The sequence below is a fragment of the Rhinolophus sinicus genome, chromosome 17 (genome assembly GCF_057876585.1).
Source record: "Rhinolophus sinicus isolate RSI-liver-muscle chromosome 17, RSI-T2T, whole genome shotgun sequence".
NCBI lineage: Eukaryota > Metazoa > Chordata > Mammalia > Chiroptera > Rhinolophidae > Rhinolophus > Rhinolophus sinicus.
Window position 1 is genome coordinate 159,814,231 of NC_142517.1, and position 22,807 is coordinate 159,837,037.

Genomic DNA, 22,807 nt, shown 5'->3' on the forward strand with positions numbered 1-22,807 from the left:
GGAGCAGATTATTCAGGGTCAAAATCTAGGGCTTGGTAAAGAATATGGACGGAGTGAGTAGTTCTGCCCTTTTGGCAACATAGCCATTCTTTCAGCAAGAATATAAACATCTTCCCGCACCCTTTTGAAAAATAATTATTTCTGGCCCCTTTGCTAAATTCTTTGCTGCAGAATATGATAAAAGTCAGTTTGGGGGCTTATTATGGCTATAATCAGTACTTCTGGAAGGTGAAATAGGATGATCATAACAAATATTTATGAACAAGAAGATACTAGACAATGTAGACCAGCCCAAAGAAAGAAACCTTTCCAACTTAAAACACCGACATTATACTCTTTGTGGACCTCATCTTTTTTTCTGAAATATGCAATAGTTTTGGGGTCTCTCCAAATTTCTTCTTAGCCTGTTTTTCAGTGGCAAAGTAATACTGTATGAGGTGGGAAATGTAAAATAAATATGGTAGGACCTCCAGTCCATATGGAACTTAAATTTCTGGAGAAAGATGAGAGAAGATGAATGTATTATGGCAGAGCCTTATAAATGGATATGCAGAAAATGATAAACTTGTCAAAGGGAATATTTTCCCCACAGCCAGATGGTGCTCAGGAGTATATAGCCATGAGGAAGTAGGGGTAACAGCAGTGCAAAAAGAGGAAAATTGAGGGAAAATACAGTGTGGTGGAGTGGAATCCATTATGTAAGGATTTAGCTGGCATTTTTCTCGATCCAAATGGACAGTCTATTTTTTAATTGGGGTACTTAGACCATTTACATTTAATGTGATTATTGATATGCTTTGGTTTAAATCTGTGGTCTTGCTATTTGTTTCCTATTTGTCCCATCTTGTCTTTGTTTCTCTTTTGACATTCTACTTTAAAATACATGTAACTTTAAAATACATGTGAAAAGAAAAATCTCAAGTATATCTGAGAAGCCAAAGGCACAGATTCTTGGTTTAGACCTGCATGGATTCAAATCTCTGCTGTCCTGTGAATGTTAATAAAGTTATGTAAGAACTCCTGCCCTTAGTACCTATACATGTAAAATGAGGGAAATAGTATTCATAGCTGACGGGTTGTACTAGGCATTAAATGAGCTAGTATAAGTAAAGGGCGTAGCATAGTGTCTATGGGGTGGCAATTTTTGTTACTGATATTATGTAGATGCAAAATTAATCTATAAGTATAACAATATGTGTAAGTATGAATAACAGGTAAAGAAATAAAGTACTTATTATAAGGCATTAAGTTTTGGTGGGATAGTTCGGGGGAGTAAAAATATATTGTATTTTCAGCTATTAAAGAGACTTATTGGATTGCAATCATTTTTCCCAATCTTTAGGAAAGTATCCCAGAAAGACAAACTTATTAATGTTTCTCATCGGACTTGCTATAAATGGCTCATATGTGCTCTCCTGTCATAATTGTTCTTTCCTTCCAATCAAATGGTTTTCTGTAGGGTTTGCCACCATCACCATCACTTCTCCTTATACTCTAGTGGTCTTCCTGCTTTCATTCTTTTCCTCCTTCAACGTCTCGCACACATATGCCTGAGGAGCTTTTCTAAAGTAATCCTTGATCATCACATCCTCTTGCTCTGTGCTCTTCAATGGCTTCCCATTGTCCTTGCATCAACTCTAAGCTTCTTTTTTTCTTCTTCATTTTTCAATTACCATTGTCGTTCAATATCATATTAGTTTAAAGGTGTACAACATAGTGGTTAGACATTTATATAACTTATGAAGTGGTCCCCCTGATAAATCTAGTGCCATCTGGCACTATACGTTGTTATTACCATATTATTGATTATATTCCCTATGCTGTATTTTATATCCCCATGACTGTTTTGTAACTACCAGTTTGTACTTCTTAATCCTTTCCCCCTTTTCACTCATCCCCCAACACCCCTCCCACCTGACAACCATCAGTTTGTTCTCTGTATCTATGAGTCTGTTTATATATTATTTGTTAATTTATTTTGTTTTTTAGATTCCATGTATAAATGAAATCATATGGTATTTGTCTTTCTCTGTCTGACTTATTTCACTTAGCATAATACCTTCTAGGTCCATCCATGTTGTTGCAGATGCAAGGTTTCATCTTTTTTATGGCCAAGTAGTATTCCATTGTATGTATGTACCGTATCTTCTTTATCCATTCATCTGTTGATGGACATTTTGGTTGCTTCCATATCTTGGCTATTGTAAATAATGCTGCAGTGAACATAGGGATGGATGTATATACCTTTTCAAATAAGTGTTCTGCATTTCTTTGTATAAATACCCAGAGGTGGGGTTGCTGAGTCATATGGTAGTTTTAGAGGAATCTCCATACTGTTTTCCATAGTGGTTGCACCAATTTACAATCCCATCAACAGTACACGAGGGTCCCCTTTTCCCTGCATCCTCGCCAACACTTGTTTGCTGATTTATTGATGATAGCCATTCTGACAGGTGTGAGGTGGTATCACGTTATGGTTTTAATTTGCATTTCTCTGATGATTAGTGATGTTGAGCATCTTTTCACGTCTATTGGCCATCTGCATGTCTTCTTTAGAGAAACGTCTATTCAGTTCCTCTGCCTATTTTTTAATTTGATTGTTTGTTTTTGGTGTTAAGAACTCTAAGTTTGGCATAACATTCACATGTCTCTGTTCTGGTCCGAATCTTCCTTTCTAACTCTGTCTTCTACTGATCTCTCTCCCTCATTCCGTGCTTCAGAATATCCCCTATTCTCCATCCTTCAAGCCTGCCTGGTGTGTTCTTTTTCTCTTCTGTGACTTTTTTCATGCGGCTCCCTCTGCCCCACCTATCTTTCTTCCCTGTTCACTCTCACAGTCTTCTCCATTCTTAAGGGTCCACAATGGCCCCCTCCTCTGTGGACTTTTATTTTTTTATCATAGTCATCACATTCTGCCTTGTATTATAGTTATTTTCATTCATCTACTACTTTTAAACTCTCTGGGATTATATATTTTCAGTTCTGAATTCTCTCCTCACAACCAAGCCTAGGTCCTTAAATTGAATTCTTGAGCCTCCAAAGACATGATGAAATATAATGAAAGCAAGAATGAAATAAAATTCTTACGTGAGTCAGAGAAAAGTTTTAAGTGTATTTCCAATAATCCTGGAACAATATAAATGTTTGTTAGTCACCCCCAAATAGACATAGCATACCAGTGGAGCATGTAAAAATGATTCAAGCTGTTTCATTTAGTTGCTGATGTTTTGAGCAGGAGAAGAGGTTTAGGCAGTAAAAAGCATTATGTAAATCAAATTTTCCTTGACCTTAGAAAGCAACAAAGATGGATTGAAGAACACAAGTTTTCCTGTTTTGTTTATGTTTTCAAGGTGATCAGCTGCAGAAAAAGAGTATATTCTGTAAGAGACATTTTAGCACGTTATACCTTTGTGTTTAATTCTTTGCCTTAAATGACCCATTATTTCAACCATGTTTCTGTGGAAGTCTGAATGAAAGAATGTTGTGACCTTTTCAGTTTTAGAAAAATGCTTTCAGTTTAACATCCAACAAATTTGCCTTCTAACTTGCCGTGAGTGCTAACTTCATTGTTCTACAAAGGGATCTGGTCGGGGTCCAGGATTGGGGAGACAGGGAATAAATCTGGTTATTCAGTGAGGCCAGCTCTGCTCAGAACAGGCATGCAAAGAAGTGTGTAAATGTGGGGCTTTGACAACGCTGTCCTCAGCGCCTTAGAGAGTCTCAGAAGCATCCTTAATTGGTTCGTTTACACCTGACTCATTCCTTACATAGCAGAGAAAAGCACAGTATACCCAGGAAGTGCATAATACAAATCACTTTGCCACTAATCCAAGCAGTAGAATTATTTCACTGGACTGACAGATATACCGGGGGTGCCAAAAACTGTATACAAGTGGACTCTTTGGTTAACGTTGCTCAAGCAGTAGTTCTCTGTAATCAGAAGTGTCTGGACGCTGATGGTAACCACTTTGAGCACCTCTTGTAGTTGCAGAAGTCAAATGTGACTTGTATTCATCTTTTGTTATCAGTATATATTGAATATTACAATTTTAATAGTTTGGTCCTCTCTTAAAATGTATATACATTTTTTTTGGCACCCTCTGTATATACAGACCTGATCTGATTTTACTGTGCAAAAATTTGTTCTTTAGGCATTTGTTCTTCTATGTATTTATTCATTTATTTATTCAAGAAACAATTATTAACACTTACTAAGTGCCAAGAACTGTCCGGGGCCAGTACTTCTCAAACTGTTTTGAAAGACCAGTTTGGGGTTGGCTGTTTTAATTTCCAATTTGTACAATTTGATACTTTTGTGAAATACAATAAAAATGAATTACTGGATAATCACACATTTATGTGTTGTATCAATATAAAATTGATCTAAACTTTTCTAAATTAAATTACTCTAAATTTCTTTTCTCATCTTGTTGGGATCAGCAAGAGGAGTCAGTCTAGAGACCACATGTCACTAGCACTAGTCTGGGCATGTGTGCTACACGTATACTAGGAAACAACAGTCAGAAATTCCTGTCTTCACAGTGCTATGTTCTAGCAGAGGGAGACAACAATAAACAATAAGCATAATACATAAGTCAGTTGTATGGGATGTTAGAAGAGTGAAGTGTTACGGGAGAGAAAATTCAGCAAAAATTCAGCTAAGGAGTAGTTGAAGTTCAGAGGACAGGGTGGGGGGACGGTTTACTTTTAAATAGGGTGGTCAGGATGGGCTTCATTGAGAAGGCTTGAAGGTGGTGAGCTAGTTAGCCATGTGGATATTTAGAAGAGCGTTACAGGCAGAGGGAACAGCCATGGCAAAGGCTCTGAGGAGACAGCATGCTTGGAATACAGGAGGAATAGAAAGAAAGCCCACGTGATTGGAGCTGAAAAAAAAAAAAAACAAGGAAGAGAGTGGTAGGAGGTGAGGAGCCAGTGATTCATGTCACTATTTCTGACTGTCCTTCTGATTCAGCAGGTCTGGGTGGCCCTTGAGATCCTGCAATACTGAGGGGCTTCCAGGTGGTGTCAATGTTGTTGATCCGAGGTGTGCATTTGGAGTAGTAAGGGGATAAACTCAGTGAAATGGGAGCCACTGAGCATTTTCAGCAGAGGAGTGATGTGACCTGGGTACATTTTAGAATGATTACTCCAGCTACTGGGTTAAGTATAGACTATAGACATCATCAATGAATGACGTATTCTGTGTGAGCTGCATTTTCCAGGCATCTGAAACCTTCTAAAACCTACGACTCTCTTTCATGCAAAGCATATGGACCACAGTGGTTAGGATCTCAGGACTCAATCATTGATGACAGTGGTCACACTGGGCTGTGATGCAGAGAGGGCCTTGAAGACCATTGGGAAATGGGACCACCTACCCTTGAATTAAATGACCCTCAGCGATTATGATTGTTAGTGAATGAGCCTGATTATTTCTACTTTCTTCTCTCTTAACACAAAGCTTATATTTCTTATTAATAAGCTCACTTTGTGTAGCATATTTTCCTTCCCCTTCTCTCTTTTTCTCCTTTGTTTCTGTCTAAAATATAGGTTTTAAATGTTTTCTCTGCAGTTGAAAGAAAATGGAAATGAATAGGGTATCTGAGGGAATCCCCATGAGTAAAAGAATGGGAACTGCCACACGAGGAGTAGGTACCTACTTTTGGCACATTCTAGGTGCTTTACCTCTATTATCTTAGTGTAAAGTACATAAGCTTTAGTGTAACTGTGACCTGCTTGTTCAAGGACCTCCATTGCCTGCCCTGGATTTTCGGTGATACCTCACCTAAGTGAGGCAGTTCTGCCCTTGGGTATCCTCTCATCTATAGGTAGCATAAATTATTCAGATTTCTTTTTGTAAGTAAAAAAAAAAAATCACTGCACTTGCTAAGAGTAACTTTAACTGCATCGCATCTTAAAGATGGATCATGGTACATTTTAGAGAGCCAAGGAGTGAACAGTGTTGTACCAGCTTCCTGAGGGGGTCACAGTTGGCAATGAACGTGTCAGGGAGTGGTAGAGCCTCCAGAGAGCATCGGGTGTCAGATATTTCAGGGCCTGTCCACCCCATGACTGCTGAGCAAATCACACACTTTCATCCAGTGCTTCTCTAATGCCATCTACTTCTTTATTTGCCTTTACCTTTCTTACTGCTCATCATTAAATTTTGTTGATTTTGGCATCAGTTCAACTATCAGAAAGCAAACTTGGGCTGTATTTTATCTTTGGAACTCTTAATCCTTAGGGTGACCAAACATCTCAATTTTCTCAGAACTGAATGGTTTTCCAAGACATGAGACTTTCAGTGCTAATACCAGGAGAGTTCCGGGCAAACGGGACAAGTTAGCCACCCTATTATAATACTAGAAATTGAACTCAATTTGGGGGGGAACTATTTTTTTTAATTAGATCACAACATCAGGCAAGACTAAACCTTAAATCATACTACAGAATTGCCTCACACTGGCTGCCTGGGTTTGGAAGGGGTTGCAAGCAGCTTGCCAAACAGCCACGACTGTGATCATAAAGGACTCAGATGTCACCCATTTGACAGGGAGAGCATGTTCCTACAATGGAGCCTCAAAGGCAACATAATCCCTTTCAGGAAAGCACATGGAAACCAAACCTCACACAGAGGAAAGGCTACTGGGCCTCTCTGTCCCGCACCCGATGCTGTGAGGGAATGCACACACAGGGCGTCAAACCTGCTCTTGTGCCCTCCCATACAGGTAGTCTCTGGGGCTCTAAAACCCCTCTCGTCAGCTCCCATTGGGCCGAGGCGGCTTTTCTTCTTGCCTGAATGCCGTGGAATTCACCATAAACCCTCATCAGTGAAATTGGTAAAGCCTCAGTCTCAGGACTTTTCTCAGTGAGATGGTAAAGTAATTACAGGCATAGAATTCTTTCCTTTAGAATGGGAGGTGGAAAAAACACCTCTTTGTCAAAGGATCTTTTTAGATCCAGTGGTTCTCAACCTTCAGTGAGCATCAGAATCACCCAGGGGGCTTGTTAAAACACATTGCTGGGCCCATTCCACAGTTTCCAAGTTTGTGTGGGGTGGAGGAGAGGGGGATTTGCATTTTCATCAGTTTCCCAAGTAACGCGATGCTGCTGGTCTGGGGACTGCACGTGGAGAACCGCTGATCTAGACATCTATTATACTACACTGAATCAAAAACACTGGACTTTACATATGTATACACACACACACACACACACACACACACACACACACACACTATATATATGGCTTTCTATTCATTCATGCAACAAACACTTATTGAGCACCTACTATATGTTAACCACAGGCCAGAAAGTGAAATAAGATGCTTAACAAACTAATGTAATTCCAATATCTTGCTCTTTGCAGCTGTTATTTTCCAAAACAGATTTGTTAACACAATAAATGCCCATATTTATCTCAAGTGGTCTCATTAAATTCTCAGGAAGTTGTCAAGAACTAATTTACATGTACTTGTAACTTTGCTATCGAGGAGGAAGAGGGGAGTATTTCAGACTTATATAAAGTGTCTTAGTTTCTAAAATTATTAGGAATTATTGCCTTTAAAGGATATTTTTATTTTATAAATTATACTGCCTCTGCCAGCCTCCCACAAAGCAAAATTGCTCTAAACCCCACCAGATCTGAATATTTGCACATATCTCTAATATGTATGTCATTACCATAATGTTTGTGTCCTGGCTTTTTGCAAAAGAGTTTCGGCAAGGTCAGCATAAGGCACGCACAGTTGGAAGCTTGTGAACATGAGGACAGAGGGATAGAAGGAGAAAGAGGAGACATTATAGTTCTTCTAATCCCAAATTTAATTTCTAATATAGCCCTATTTATCATACACCTTTCCTATTTTGCTTAAAAGGCCTTTCTCATGTTCACTAGATCTGGTTTGGGGGTTTGTTTGTTTTGTTTTGCTTCATTTTGTAATTTTGGAGCATGTGAACAGAGTGCTTGGGACGTCAATTGCAGTCATAGCGGTTTACCCCAGCTGAGGTCTCTGTCCTACATTGTGGCCTCCTAAAGGAACTTTGCAGGATACCTACCAAGAGGAACAGATTTATGTGGTGCTCCATTTTCCCTGAGGTGTAGGGATCTGGATGATAAGGAAGAGGGGAAGCTGTGCACCCTACCTACTCCTCAGCCAACTGAGGCCACAAGAGTCTGACCCTGTTGGAGTTGTTTAGGCTGTAGAGAAAAGTGGCTGCAGCTGTGAGAGGTGGTAGTTAGAAGCCATGCAGGTCATTTGTCAGCCATCATTCCTGAGGCCACATAATTGCAGGGAAAGCCTTGTGACTGCCTGTTCTCATTCCTTCAACCTGTGGAAGCACATGTTACAAAGTTGGAGAGTTTTTAGACAACATTTCTGCTTAGATTGTTACTGCAAACATATGAGGAAAGTTCAGCAGGAACTTTTCCGGTGCTTTCCTGAGTGCATTGGGTCAGGATGCACTTTTTTCAATGCCGAGTTAGATTCTGGCATCCACCCAGGACATCAGGAGTGCAGCTGCCAAACAGCGCAAGGTGGGGGGGAGGGGGGGAGTCGAGTGAGGGTACTTGGCTTCCAGAATTGAATGTTGATGGCATGGCTGTAAAATGTGCCAAGAGTAATTTTATTTTTAAATTCTTGTCTTACTTGATGTATTTGAAACAGCACACGTTCCGTAGACTACCCTGTTAACCTTAGCTGCCTAGTTTGTTTCATTTTAATGGGTTCTTTTCAACTTTAAAATGAAACATACAATTGTATAATCGTAGAAGTAGAGTGATTTTTCTTCTTTTTACCTTTGTTTGTTTTCCAAGATTGGGAGTAGTACATTTTTTGAGGTCTTTCTTTCTTTCTTTTAATTTTTTTTTTTAAGTTAATAGATTTTTTATATTAGTTTTGGGTTTTCAGAAAATTTGAGCAGAAAGTAGTTTCCATATATACTCCATTACTTCTTCCCCTGCCCCCGAGTTTTTCATATTATTATTATTATTTTTAAAGATTTCATTGGGGAATATTGGGGAAGAGTGTTTCTCCAGGGCCCATCAGCTCCAAGTCGTTGTCCTTCAATCTAGTTGTGGAGGGCGCAGCTCAGCTCCAAGTCCAGTCACTGTTTTCAATCTTTAGTTACAGTGGGCACAGCTCACCATCCCATGTGGGAATTGAACCAGCAACCTTGTTGTTGAGAGCTCACACTCTAACCAGCTGAGCCATCCGGTCGCCCCTGTTTTTCATATTATTAATATCTTGCATTAATGTGGCTCATTTGTTACAATGAGCCAATATTGATATATTATTCACTAAAGTTCATAATTCACATTAGGGTTCCTTTTACTATGTTATACAGTCTGTGAGTTTTGATAACTATGTAATGACATGTATCCACCATTGCGGTATCAAATAGGATAATTTCATTTGCCTAAAAATCCCCTGTGTTCCACCTATTCATCCCTTCTTCCTTTCTGCCCTCCTCCTAAGCTCCTGGCAACCACTGTTTTTTGTTTTTTCCTATCTTCACAGTTTTCCTTTTCCAGAATATCATATAGCTGGAATCAGACAGCATATAACCTTTTCAGATTGCCTTCTTTCAGTCAGCAATCAACAAGCATTTAAGGTTCCTCTAATAGCTCATTTCTTTTTATCACTGAAAATAATCCACTGTATGGATGTACCACAGTGTATTTACCCATTCACCTATTGAAGGGCATCTGGGTTGCTTCCAACTTTCTGACAATTATAACAAAGCTTCTATAAATATTTTTGTGCAGGTTTTTGTGTGCACTAAGTTTTCAACTCCTTTGATTAATACGAAGGAGAAAAATTGCTAGATTACATGGTAGAAGTATGGTTAGTTGTGTAAGAAACTGCCAAACCGTCCCTTAAAGTGGCTGCACCATTTTGCATTCCCACCAGCAACAAATGACAGTTCCTGTTGCTCTCCATCCTCACCAGTATTTGGTGGTGTCAGTGTTTTGGATTTTTTTGCCATTTTAATAGGTGTGTGGTTGTATCACACTGTTGCATTTCCCTGATGATGTGTAATGTGGAATATCTTTTTACATGCTTATTTACCATCTGTATATCTCCTTTGCTGAAGGGTCTGTTGAGATCTTTTGCCCATTTTAAAATTGTAGCCGTTTTCTGATTTGGGGGTTTAAGAGTCATTTGCACAGTTTAGATACCAGTCCTTTGCCAGTTATGTGTTTTCCAAGTATTTCTCCTAGTCTGTGCTTGTCTTTTCATCCTCTTAACAGTGTCTTTTATAGAGCAGTAATGAAATTTTGACTTATATAATCAGGGAGAAAAATGTTTTTAAATAAACCTGACTCCTATCTTGTCTTAGTACTCATTCCTTATCCAAGAAAGTGAGAACAGCCTGGGAGGAACAAGGTAATTAGTTGTTTGGTAGTTGAACACATGAGAACCGTGAGATGAGTATGTTCCCTAAATTAAGTGTAACCAATTTTAAGTGCCATAGGGAGCCAAGATAGACATATTCTAAAATTAAATAGGGGAGGGGGGAACGTACTTATATGATTGTGTGGAGAACCATGGTAAGACTGTTCTCCCAGTTTTCATTTTTATTCAACTCTTATTTCCTAGCCACTTAGACTCCTTAAGTAACTAGAACTAACTCTTAGGATGATTAGGAAAACTCTGGGGTTGTCTGCTTCCAGTAAAATCAGTATTTAATGAGAGAGAGTGTTGGTTTGAATTCACCGATGCCTGGGAGAGAGTGAAATGCACCTTTATTACTTATTAATTCAGCAAATGTTTATTGAGCAACTACTAAGTGGCAGGTGCTGTGTTGGGTCCTGGAGATATATAAGGGAGCAAGATCCAGGCTTGCCCTTGTGAAGTTTACATTCCAAGGGGAAGATGGACAAATCAATCTGAAATCAAATCTCCGTTGACCAGGATATTAATAAAAGTGCGCACCGGGGCTGTGCTACGGCAGGGATATCTTTGTGGTCTCATGGGAGTAAAGAAGGGCCAGAGAGACTTACACCAAAGCTGAGAACCGAAGGGCGATCAGGAATTGGCCAGGCAAAGAGCAGAGAAAGGTGTTCCCAGTCTTCTGCCTGTTCCACACCAGGAAAAGCTCACATATGAGAGAGATTTTTAAATTTTTGAAATGTAACATGCCTGCAGGAAATAAAAAGTTTCAAACAGAGATGGGCAGGGTAATGAATTATTATAACTACAACTGAGATCACAAAGCAGAACCTGCCAGAACCTCAGAAGCCTTCTGCATACCTTTTCTTGATTGTGACTCTCTTCCTCCTCCCTAGAGGTAACCACCTATAAGCATGCCTCCCAAATGTCATAGTTTCCTTCTGCCCATTTCTCAGCTTTGTATAACTGGAAACACACAGCATGTATTCTTTGGTTTCTGGCTTTTTCTTCTTCTTTTTGTCCTTAACATTATATTTTTAAGGTTAACGTGTTCATTTTTATTGCTATACAATAGCCCATTTTAGGACTCTATTCTTTTGTCGCTGAGCATCTGGTTGAGATCCTTTTGCTCAACCTTCTCACTTTACAGATAAGAGAACTGATTCCCAGTTGGTGAACCCAGAGTCAGAACCTACCCGAGAGCTGCGTTCTAGGGAGAAACCAAGGAAGCGATGCCTCTGGACCAGCTCTCAGGGCCTGACTATTCTTGGCGGCTTTTTGGATGGCCATCTTAGCTTCTTACCTGTATTTTCCTCCTTGCTCCACAAAGGGAGAGGGGAAAATAGAAACCTCAAGGGACTGACCAGGTAGCTCTACTCTGAAGTCTGTTACATTATGCCCAAGTTTTCTAATTGTTTGTTCATTGGTCAGAGTTTAGGATTTCACCGGCTCTATCCTGATTAAGCTCAAGGCAAGAAGGCAAAATAAGGGACATAAATCCAAGCCTAGGGGATTATTGGCACAGGAGCAGGTGTTTTGTTTAAGTCGGACTGCTGTTGGGTTTGGATTAAAATTGCTTGTAATTTTAAAAAGATACATTTCTTATAAAACTATGAATACGAAGTGGGGGTAATGGCAGGAGAGAGAAGTTCAAGATAAAACAAAATTGCTATTAAATGAGTCTGCAGTTTTTCTCCCAATGAGGAACAGTTCACAGCAACTTCCTGATCCCCGACAAGCCACTGTGCTCTATCCTAGACCAGAGCTTTCCTGAGCTCTGCCCACCCACCTCCCCAAACTCTTCCATTCCCATATTTTGCCCATCTTTCCAGTGCTTTGCTGGTATGTAAGCCTTTTATTACACTGACCTTCCCTGCTGATATGCATTCTTAGGTTCCTAAGAAGTGTGTGTGTGTGTGTGTGTGTGTGTGTGTGTGTGTGTGTGTGAGAGAGAGAGAGAGAGAGAGAGAGAGAGAGAGAGAGAGAGAGAGAGAGAGAGAGAGGGAGAGAATACACTGGTAACTTTGAGGGAACTCTGGGTCGGCACTTGTCGACACTTTTTAAGACCTGGAGTCTTAAAAAATAAGACTCCAGGACATTGGCTCAATGCATGAGAATAGAGACTGATACGTGGTGTGCATCTAACAAATGTTTAGCTGCTGCTGCTGCGATTTCTCACTCCTCAAATGAGAATCACTTCCCAAAGCACCTAATTTCCAAGTTAACAACTCCCTCCTTTCTTCTGTTCAGATTGCCGAGTTTTATGGAGTATGCTAAGGTTTCTATAAATTGCACTTGGGTTTTCCTCCACGTCACCACACGTCTCAAGAGCGTTATCACCTTGAACCTTACTGCGTTTAAGAAGAGTGGGCCTAACTTCTTGGTATTTTCTGTGTCTGACAATTTGTGTAATGGGAGGGAATTAAGTTTCATTAATCCACCTAAATGGTATAAGGGATACTTCGAGCGCCCACTGACTCAGATCCCCATTTTCTTTCTCTGCTCCCCAAAAGGGTCTGTTTGGCTGCTGAGCGTGAGCAGTTAGAGCAGCCAGTCTACCCAGACGCTAGGCTGCATTTGTCTGACCCAATATACATGAAGTCTCAGTATTCCCACAGGGACCCTTCCTTTTTAGAGGAAGAAATTAATGATACCTCTTTTCATTAAATTGGTGCCAGGTATTTTCTCTAAGCAGCCTATTTAAAAGCACAAATTCAAACAGGCCCAAGAAACAAATGCAAGAGAGCTACAAAGCTCTTAAGGGATGAGTTTACACACTATCCTAATTTCAAAGGAGACGTTTTGTGCCAGGGCACAATGGCTGCGCCCTCCCAGTGGGCACACACCAACTTGAAATGTCAAACTCTGCATTTGTGCAGAAATCCGATAAGTGCGAAAGAGCTCCGGGCTGGTTTCTGTCCTTAACTGTATTCCCTCCAAAGGACAGTTCACATGCAAACTCATTACACATGGTCTGAATGTTTGGAGTATGGCTGGCGGACAGAACATCCAAGGATCCACTCCAAATCTCCAATGATCAAATTACAAAGTGTTCGTTCTGTTTGTCTGTCACTGCTATATTTACCCATGCCCAGAGTGGATCGGCTTACAGCATCACACTTGCACTCTGTCTTCTGATTTTCAACTTGGGCTGCTGTCTGGGGACCAAGGCTCTTCTCATCTCTTGTGGGCTGCGCATTCTTTGCTCTAGACTGTATCCTCTTATTCAGTCCATTCACGGAACCCCCACTTCATGGAGCAGCTTCTATTTAACACTGTGGGAAGGCACTGAGAAAAAAGTGCATCACATTGTCTGTCTCTCCCCTTTGTGCATGGACGGATATTTGTCCTCTTCCCTGCCATCCATAAAATGACGGCAGTCTCTGCCTTTAAGAAACTATTTTTTTCCAAAACTGATTGTCATCTCCATTTTAACATGTTACATACTTCCTTTGAGTCTATTCGCCCCTGAAAGTGTTCTCCTGCCTGTCCTGTTAAAGCTAACACTCTTTACCTTGATACAAGGCAGGAGACCTGAAATTATGGGCCTGTGACCATTCTTCAAATCCTAGAAAATATATAGGTACGCATATGTATAAGACCAGGAATGAATCAGACAGAATCCCAGCAATAAATAGATTGCACACTCAAATTAGTGTACATTGTGCATTGTTTAATAAAGGGGTTATTTGTAAAGGTTATGGGAAGGCTGTAGGAAACCATAGTATAGTACAGTTCCCTAGGAGCTAGTGAGAATAGAGCTGTAACCACATAGACCTGAAGGGACAAGGAAAGGGGTTGGCATCGGGAACCCAGAAGGAGAGAGCCATGTAGGTATAGGGATCTTGAGAAAAGAGATGACTTTCAGTCAAAGATACAGTCAACACCAGGCAACACCACAGGAAGGGAGCTGGGCAATTAGAGACACTATTTGCCCTCTCTTTCTTCACTCCCTTCCTTCCCTCTGATTTCCTGCTAGGATTCTCTATTGGCCAAACTTTTGGGAAGTCAGAGTAGTCCATACAAGTCAGCTTCTGGGGCAGAGAACATGGTAGAAATGGATGGGGAATAGATCTGGAAGGAAGGAATGCTTCACCATTTAAAAAAATGAAATATAACTTCAACTCCTAATATAAAGTTCATACTCTCTCCCACAACGATAAAAAAATTCTTCTCTAGAATAGTGCATCAGTTAGTAATTCTTCTCTGCTTCAATAAACAGACACTGCAATACAGTGACTTCAATACATAAATGTTTATTTTCTTCATGTCACCAGAAATCCAGGAAGATAGACAGTTTCTGGCATTGGTTCAGAAGATCAAGAATGTCAGGCAAACCCAAGTCTCTATAATTCTCTTGGCTTTTCTTTCATGGTCCCAAGATAGCTGCTGGAGCTCCAGCCATCATGGCTCCATTCTTTGCAAAGGGGCAAAAAGGATTATCCTGGAAGCCCTACCCAGTGACTTCTGTTTACATCTCATGGGCCTCCTTTATTTGCAGGAGAAGCTGGAAAATATATTTGAGATGATCACATTGTGCCTGCTATGACATAAATGTTCTGTTGGGAAGAAAGCAGAGAAGAATGAATGCTGAGTCCACAATTAGTAGTGTTTACACAAGATAGAATTTAATCATCTGAGGTACATATGCCCAGGGCATTGTTTCATGCTGGTTTCTGAACTTGGGAATTTTCAAATCATATGAATCAGAGATTTAGCCTCACATCCTTCTTCACGGACTATCACAGCCTGCAGACAAAAGGAGGTTCACTTGCAAGAGATGATTGTAAGATTCCAAAGCAAATGCTCTAGTGTGTCTTGTGGAAATTGTGCAAACAAGATGAAGCTATTTCTGGTAGAGTCCAGAAGTAGGAGAAATGGAAAAGACACACTTTGTTACCATGCTGGTGGAAGTATAAAGCATACAATTGTGCAAAAACATTGTGCATTGTATATTGAGAGCCTTTAAGAAATGCTCAGAGCCTTTATCCCAATACTTCACTCATAATCTGCCTTTTCTTAAGTCTAAAAAACTTAAGAGAACAATTAAATATGTTTGATACACCTATATTGTGGAATAATATATAACTATTAAAAATTATATTTGCAAAGCATTTAAGATAGTGTGGGAGATTTGGTTTTATGATCACAATAATCTAAGTTCTGCTGCAGTTTTGCCTAAGTATTCCAATTCTAGGTCTCCCTTTCTTTTAATATCCAACTGACATGATTGGAGCCACCATCCTATATTAATACCCTGTTTCCCCAAAAATAAGACCTAGCCAGACCATCAGCTCTAATGCGTCTTTTGGAGCAAAAATTATTATAAGACCCAGTATTATATTATATTATATTATATTATATTATATTATATTATATTATAGACCCAGTCTAATATTATAGTAAAATAAGACCAGGTGTTATATTAATTTTTGCTCCAAAAGACGCATTAGAGCTGATGGTCCAGCTAGGTCTTATTTTGGGGGAAGCACGGTAGTAGGATTTACACTCTCTACTCCACTGCTGCCTGTCACCATAATACATGGGCTGTTAAGAAACAAGAGCATTCATAACATTGTTTGTGGCAAGGCACACAACCTCTTGGGAGGGTAATCTGCCAATACATCACTTGGCCCAGCAATCCCTGCTCCATAAATGTATTCTCATTGCACAATTGGATAAGAACATTGAAAGCGACGTATATACGATTCTGTGGTAGGTTGTACTGAAGTATAACAAGAACTTACTGGTGTTAAATCTTGGTCACTCTGAGAATGATGGTGGATGAGGAGAAACAGGGATGTGTTTAACGTAGTATTCAGCACACAGTCGGTGCTTAATAAGTGTTTATCAAATGATAAGTTAATTCAGATGGGTAGCCTCCTTGGGGGAAATTAGTTTTGTTTCAAAAAGCATCTCACAACCTGATTTTAGCTGCATGATATAAATAAATTTTTCTGCTCAACAGTTATAGCCATGGGGCTAGAGCTTAGGAGATGGGGCACAGCAGTGTATTTAGAGCGTGGGAGACTGTCTGGGATGGGATTTCTTCCTGTGTTTCTCTTCTTTCTTTTTTCTTTTTTTTTTTTTTTTTTTTTTGGTACAATCAAATTCTTTATGAACATGAATGCACTCTCCAGGCAAGACTGGAGAAAGAGATTAGAAGCGGGCCTTGGAAAAGTCTGCAGAGGGCAAGGTAGCCTGAATCAGCTTGCTCTGTGGTTTATTTAGCTCTGTGCAATGCTTTGGACGCGAGAAAACTAAACTGGGTCATCTGACTGATAAGCATTATAATTTTATATAAGTTTGGCTGGTCTGGAGAGATGGTCTCAGGCCCTGCTGAAAGGGAGGTGTAGCTTGCTTTAAAATCTTTTCCTCTGCTCAAACACTTTTCCTGTAACACACCTGAAAATATCTGAACCTTTGTTGCAAAAGAACTTGGCTACAGTAATCAGTGAAGACAAGTTGCATTATTGGTCTTCCTGTCACATTAAAATACACTTGGATGAAGAAATGTTGAATTAGAGACTTCTGAAAGTTATTTTCTCAGCAGTTCCCACAGAATGTTTAAATTGCTTACGTAAAAAAGCATCTGAAATTGAAGGTTAAGAGACTTATTTTTTATGTTACAAAGAAAAGGATGAAGTACTGCCAAGAAGGACTTTGGACAGAAAATGCAGTTAAGATACATAACATGGTGACTAAGAAAAAAATGAGTTTTAAAATATGGCTATGGCATGATGATTTTGTTGATTTTAATGCCTGGGAATTTTACCATGTGAATTATGTAGGCAATATGTTTAAAAAGCTTATATTTTTAGTTTTATTTTGAATACGCATTACAGCTAGAATTCTATCACTTGCATTTTTCTAAGTTCTGCTTAGCCCAGCAACTGAATTTATAACTCCCATCTTATGAAGGGAGTTATGAGTGGCCAGTGAGAAAATTCTAATGTCCTCAACAGCACTTTTTTCCTGATTTATTACAGTTATCTGCACTAAACTGATTAAAATATTGAAATCTATGGCGTTATCAGATTGTACTGGTAAAAAAAGAAAGCTCAATTTAAAAAAAAAAAAAATTATACACCAAGTGTGAATGGGTTTGGCATTTTGAAGAGGGTCTCATTCTCAGTCAGTAAATCTTCTCTGTGTAATTCTGAAGTTCAAGTGTTTCTGATTAGTGTCCTGCTGTCTCATTGGTACCTCCTGGAAGGCAGTAAGATTAGTAGAGTGTATGAGTTCCTCATATCTCGGCATGATTGAGTCCAGGTTTGAGAGCAGGACCGTAACACTGGTTATGCACTGTAGCATTCTATGCCTGAGTCACAGACTCAGATCCTTGGAACTTGAACACGGGTGTTCGTCAACCATCTACCCTTTAATATTGTCATATATTTAAATGAGACACTTAACTCAGTGGCATATGGGAAACAGGTTGTTGAATTTTTGCAAGCAACCTTCAGTGCAACAATTTGAACGGTATTTATTGGATTGATTGTCATGAAGAGGAGGTTCTCTTCTTGTCTTTCCAGTGTCTGTTTCCTAAGAGCAAAAATAAAATGATGCCATAGAGAAAGAAGAGAGAGTGACTTTAGTTATAAACTCCATGATTAGTTATAAACTTGATTATTATTTATTTGAACTATAATTGCAATAATATATCCTACTGAAAGTGTCATTCTAATACCAAAATCATAGCTAGATGAGTGTTAATGAAATCAATAAGAATTTCAATGAAATCTTTGTGAATTTCTTTAAGTTGCTCAACTGAGAATGTAAATTTTCTCCCCTACCTGTCGATTTTAGGTGATAGTAGTGAAGATTGTGGGAGAGCCTAAGACAGTGACTTATAGAAATGTTTGAAACTCTCTTTGGACCTGAATGTATAACATTCCTTTGCTCATATAAAATGTCACATGGTGAAATGTCTAAGAAAGTTAATAGGGTGCAGCTCCAATCAGAACAGCAAAGAACAAATCACTAAACTTTGCTTCTGATGAGCGTGCTTTGTTTGGGGCCTCTGGCTGAGGTTGGAAGATGTGCTGAGCGGGGGCCCCTCTCATAATGCCCAGAGGTCTTGAGGAAGAAAGTCCAGTGGAACAAAATAACACACACAAGAGTTACAAATGACTGTCATATTGCTTATTATAGAAAACAGAAGTCACTGCAAGTGTTCAGAAAGTAGGGTCTTAAGTAGTCTTACCACAGACCCAAACTGTGAAAAACTTGATAAGATTTATGAATGGAATGATGAAGAGTCATGCACATTTTCCCGTGCTTTCAAATAAAAATGTAGTGACTTTTTAAAGAAGTAACAGTAACAACACCTCCTAGAAACAAATACATTCTGCAGTAGAACTTCAAGTGTTGTGCTGCGTGCCATGCCTGGGTAGGTCGTGGATTATGTTTGTGCCACGATGTTGAAGCGGTAGGGCAGAACTAGGCAAACAGAGCACCCGTTGGCCTGGTCGTGCCATGCAAATAGTACCATTCTCTATGTGTGTCATGTCATGGCAGAGGCTGAAAAGCCTGCTTTCCAGACATGCTCTGTAAAATCCTTGAGTTCCAGAAGAAGGAGCATGTAAAGTTTTATTATGGGTAAATAAAGAGAGGCAGAAGAAGTATGGTGCATGTTCCCAAATAGAATGCACAGTGTGCGTGGATATAACGGGAGGCCGAGTGGGGCAGCAGGCCAGGGCAGGGAGGCCAAGCAACGCACGTCCAGCTTTTGTGCCTCCTTTGCTTGACCACACTGACTCTAACTATAAATACTCAGAAACGTTCTAGCAAACGTTCAGGAGTGAGGGAATACTGAGCGTTTGATTTTGTTTGTGTTTAAAATATGGTTTCCACACAGATGGTATTGGTTTAGCTGTTGTGTAACTTTGTTTCAATCTTCTTTTGCTCTAAAGAGAGATGAGAACCATAGTTCTTTGAAACATCCAGCTCCCAGGTTTGTTTTCCACAGTTTGCCTCCCCACATTTGCAGAGGTACTGGCTTTGGTCCCTAAAATGCCTTCGCTTGTCAGTGAGATCAGGGAGACTTTCAACAGTGGTTTCAGCTGCATCTTGGAATGTCAGAGTTAAGGCATAAAAGGAGGCTGTGAAAATTCCATGGACCATCGATTTAAATATTTAGATACTTAGATTCCAGGTGCAGTTACTGTATCAGGATTCTGGCGGTGATACTAGAGCTGACAAAGCCAACTATTTCTTTGAAAGGTTGGATGCCCAGGGACAACATCTACAAGAAAATGAAGTCACTGACATATATGTCCTAGTAGATAAGTTGGCATTTAATATCCAAAGGTATTTTTAAACACCCAGTCTGCCATTTTTCCCTTCCAACTATAGTGGTGAGCATGGATGGGAGGAGGAAAAACAAAACAAAACAGACAAAAACCTGAAACAAAACCTTAAAATACTAGAAATTCATAAAACTGTGAATGTCACTTTTTTGTTTGTTAATCATTATACCTACACTTCCCCATTATCTGGGGCCTAAATATGATTCCAGGGAACAGTAGAGTGCTGGTTTTATTTCCTCTCATCTGCATTTAGCTTTCCTTTGGCACGTCACCCATCCTTCCCAAAGTTAGCTAAAGTAGTGTTTCACTTTTGCATTCCCCCCCAAAAAAAAAGGAAAGCAACTTCCAGCAATATTCAAGTAATATGTTCTTCTCTTTACACTAATGTAGTATATTAGGTTAAAAACAAAAATGTTGTATAATAAGGCACCCGGTGAATCACGAGTAGCTTCTGAAGGATGTCCCACTGGAATCCATGAAGCTGCACTTGAATTATGTGTTGTTAACCCATAAGCAGATGAGTTATTTCCTTCCTGGAAACTTGAGAGAGAGAGAGAGAGAGAGAGAAAGAGAGAGAGAGAGAGAGAGAGAGAGAGAGAGAGAGAAACAAGGACAGACTAGGCTGGGTTATTTTCTCAAGCTTTAAGTTTTGAATTGTGATCCATAGAAAACTGAGTCATGAAAATGCCTTGCTCTGTTATTCCCTAAATCCTAGAATTCAGGACAGTTTTTTTTCTGTACAACCTGGTTCTTTTAACAATATCCTTATTATAAAGTGGTGTGGATTATTTGAACATGAGATTATTTAGTAAGTGTTTCCACCTAAACCTAATTTAACTCGATTAAGGAGACACTGGTATGATTCTGGGGGAAGATCCCAGGTTAGTGCACTGAGCTGCCAGAACTATTGTTTCACATGTTGTGAAATAAGATTCAGATCTTGTATGCAAGTTCTTGGCTGAAGAAAAAGAGTTTTCCAGTTTGGAGAGAAAACCAGCTTCTCCCAGCTGCTGTAACAGGACTATGGAAATGATGTTTAAAGGAAAAGAAGACCTGTATGCAAAACTTCAGTTTGAAGGATTAGAGTTGAGGTGGTTTGTTTATCTTCCTTTTTTATTGAGCTTCTTCCCTCCTGCTAGATAGCCATATGTTACTAGAGATAATATTAATCTCTTTTATATTGGACCTTTGTGAACAAAATAACAGAATATCCCCATTTCACAAATGCAGAAACTGCTGCTCCTAAAGGTTAGGTGTTTTGTCCACACACATAACAGCCAGAAGTGTCAGAGCCAAGATTCCACTCGGGCTTTTCTCACTGCAAAGCCTGGGATTTGGACCACCAGGTTCTGTCATTTTCCACGGCAAACATGTTCCTCTACTCAATGTTGTAAGATACTGTCTTAGTCCCTCTGGGCTGTTGTAACAAAAATACCATAGGCTGGGTGGCTTCGCAACCAACATTTATTTCTCACATTTCTGGATGCTGAGAAGTCCGTAATCAATGTGCCAATAGATTTAGTGTCTGGTGAGGGCCCCCTTCCTGGTTTACAGATGGGGCCTTTCTGCTGTGTCCTCACAGGGCAGATCTGGTGAGGGAGTTCTCCTAGGTCTCTTTAATAAGAGCATTAATCCCATTCATGGGGGCTCCTAATCACCTTCCAAAGTCCCCACCCCTCCAAATAACGTCACATTGGGGATTAGAATTTCAACATATGAATTTCGGGAGAACACAAACTTTCAGTCTACAGCAGATCTCATTGTTGCATGGCTGGCAGGGCTGATTTTATTTAGCAAATGACCATTGTGATTATTTGTACTTGAAGAAATAATCACTTGTGTTTTATTCTGGCCTAAATTTTAGATTTTTTTATTTGCAGTTTCTCTTTGTGGTTTTGCAGATCTCCAGACAGCTCTCAATTGTTGCATAGATATCAGTATAAACATTCATTCTACAAATTATCAGCACCCCAGCCATCTACCTGACAGACAGGAATTTGAAGTTCCCACAGCCTTATCTTTAAGCCTCTCACTATCATTGTTCCCTAATGGGCTAGAAAGGTAGTTGGGACTCCATGTTTGTGAAATAAATGAGTCTATCCCATCGTCCTGAAAGACTCACCAATAACATCCCCCCTTCTGAGTTAGGATTACCTCCTAAAAGCCCACTGTTAACATAACTCTTTTGTTTCTCAAGGAAGATAACACTTAGATAGATTTTGTTTGTCAGACTAGCTTGCTTTCTTATTAGCACTGAGTGATTTCTACAGGAATCAGAGATGTTGGTGGATATTTTTGAGCAAGAACAACTAAAAGGTTTATTCATCCCCTGAACATACGTTAATTTGTCATTTACTATGATCCAGGCCACACACATAGAAAGACGAATATGATTCTGTACCTGTTTGCAGGTGGGATAGTTGTTATGTTGTTACGTTGTTACAGGATGAAATGGGAGCCTAGTGTTAGGGCATTTGACCTGGACTTGAAAGTTGGACAAAGCTCCAGGAGAAGATGAGCCTGAGATGGTTCTTAGTGGGCTAGCAGAGGGAGTTGGTTGTGTTGGAGCAGAGGCTGAGTTCTGGAGGAACTGAGATGAGCTGGAAAGTTAAGTAGGTATCAGATCAGGAAGGGTCTTGTGTGCTGAGCTAAAGAGTATCATCTTTGTTCTGGAAGTTACAGACAACCATTGATGATATTAAGCAGAGGAATGACATGCTTGTTTAGAAAACTATCTCAGGCTACCATGTGGAGCATTGATAGGCTGGGGCGAAACTAGAGATGAAATTAACAGCGAGGCAGTCACTGGTGGCCCAGGCACAAGTTGATGAGGGCCTGAATTAAATCAGTGAGATAGATGGAATGATTCCCTCAGCGAGGATAAAAGTGGGGTGTGCAGGGCCTGATGACTGATATATGGTGGGGAGTAGTAGAGGGAGGAATCTGAAATGAGATGCCTTTGTTTCTGGCTTGTACTCTTCCTGAACACATTGTAGGAAAGTGATGCCTTTTCAACAACTTTTTAAGGCAGTAAGTCTGAGTGGCAGCTACTAAGATTATGATGAAAGGATGCTAGAGAAATAAGTGTGAAAACAAGGGTTC

General features: G+C 39.8%; 1 protein-coding gene across 1 annotated transcript in view; it reads left to right on the forward strand.

Annotated features, from left to right (window-relative positions):
* MYO3B (myosin IIIB) overlaps positions 1-22,807 on the forward strand; it is a 387,431-nt gene that overhangs the window by 299,396 nt on the left and 65,228 nt on the right. The gene's annotated exons all lie outside the window — the stretch shown is intronic.